The sequence below is a fragment of the Octodon degus genome, unplaced genomic scaffold (assembly GCF_000260255.1).
Source record: "Octodon degus isolate 3935 unplaced genomic scaffold, OctDeg1.0 scaffold00017, whole genome shotgun sequence".
Taxonomy (NCBI): domain Eukaryota; kingdom Metazoa; phylum Chordata; class Mammalia; order Rodentia; family Octodontidae; genus Octodon; species Octodon degus.
Window position 1 is genome coordinate 17703986 of NW_004524593.1, and position 1823 is coordinate 17705808.

The window sequence follows — 1823 nt, forward strand, 5'->3', positions numbered from 1 at the left end:
TTGGAGAGGCTGTGGGGAAAAAGGAACCCTTCTCCACTGCTGGTGGGAGTGTAGACTGGTGCAACCATTATGGAAATCAGTGTGGAGACTCCTTAGAAAACTCAGACTGGAAATCCCATTTAAACCAGCTATTCCTCTACTGGGAGTCTCCCTGGAGAATCTGAAAACATCATACCATAGTGATATATGTGCACCTATGCTTATAGCAGCACAATTTGTGATAGCCAAATCTTGGAAACAACCAAGATGCCCATCACCTGAGGAATGGATGAAAAATATGTGGCATTTTTATACAACAGAGTATTACTCAGCTGGAAAAAATGATAATCTCAAAGCCTTTATATTGAAGTGGATGCCACTTGAAGATATACTCATAAGTGAAATAAACCAGACACACATGTGGAAATATTGTATAGTTTCCCTAGTATAAGAACTCTAAAGAATAAGTACAAATAGAAAGGTATAATACAATTAAAAGGAAAGCAAGAACTTGAGGACTAGACAATGAAAAGAGAGCAAAGAGAAGAGCTAGGGAACATGACAGGGGCAAGCCATAGAGTTATATGTAGAAGATGGGTAAGGCAATGATCCTGAGAATCTTCAGAAGATTTTTGAGTCTAGCAGTTAAATGGAAAGATTCTCACCCTGACTAACTATATACACTGACACCTGTGAACGGAGCAACTGCACTGAAGATGGCAATTTATAATAGTAGGTTCATGCTTGGAGTGCCTGTCATTCTGGTCTTCTGAATATGGGCTGCTTGTCATGACATGCCAGTTGCTTCCTTGCTGTCTCTCAGGTAGATGATTGTTCAAAAAGAAGCGGGTGGTGAGTGAAGGAAGGAGACAGGAAAAGGAATGTTGCGGGACTGTCCTGCTACAAGGTTGTATATAGTTAGATTTCTTTCTTTTTTGCCATAATTTTATTGATAAACAAATAGCAATGAGACAGCTTCTAATCAAATTGGTAGGACAGTTTTAATAATTAAAATACTGCATACATTCTTCTTAGTGGTTAATTGCTGTACAAGATGCGGACCTGACATCCCATTTACAACACCATTAGAACAAATCATTCTATTCATTAAGAGAATGTAACTATACAATTATCCCAACCACTCTGAATACACAGATACAAAATGGACATTCATCTGTATACCTTTTTTTTGTTAAGTTCTGTTATTTGAATATTATAGGTGTGTGAACTCAGGAAAACATTCCAAAAGAGTCTAGCAGCCCACAATAGTATTGGGTCTTCTGCTTCACTTGCAATGTCACAAATTGTTGACCTGAGTCCCCTACAGCTCAACATAACAGCATGGCTTTACTTCTTATATTTCATTTTTATACTTTTCTTCTGGGTGGTTAAGACCAAAGTAAAGCAGGACCTATGCAACAAGAGTTGTAGCTTTTTGGGTCTGATAAGGTCTGTGAAATCCCATCAGGATTTATCCTAAGATCCTGTACCTCAGATTGTAGAACCTTTGTCAGTGTCAGCCATGTGGATGAGTAACGGCCATTGCTTGGCCTATGTGCTCACTGTGAAAGCCTGAGAGAATGTTTTCTCTCCATGTGACTCTCCTTAGGTACACTCTACATCATCGATCACTTTCTTCTTTGGCCCCATAATCTCCTTAATCAGAAAATTTTGGACACTACCGAGTTACATGACGTTACAGTACAAGTTCTCCTATGTCCTGAGTCTTAATTGACCTTAGAAGGCTAGGGTCAAAATGTTGGCTTTCCTTGCAGCCCTCCTTTTTCTCTAATTTTGGTCTGCAAACTTAGGTTGTTAACCATCCAGAAGACAAGCTTATTGTT

At 39.0% G+C, this 1823-nt stretch overlaps 1 protein-coding gene across 1 annotated transcript in view; it reads right to left on the minus strand.

Annotated features, from left to right (window-relative positions):
- The window catches only part of Ush2a (usherin), a 732353-nt gene that overhangs the window by 412206 nt on the left and 318324 nt on the right, over nt 1-1823 (minus strand). The window lies entirely within an intron of this gene.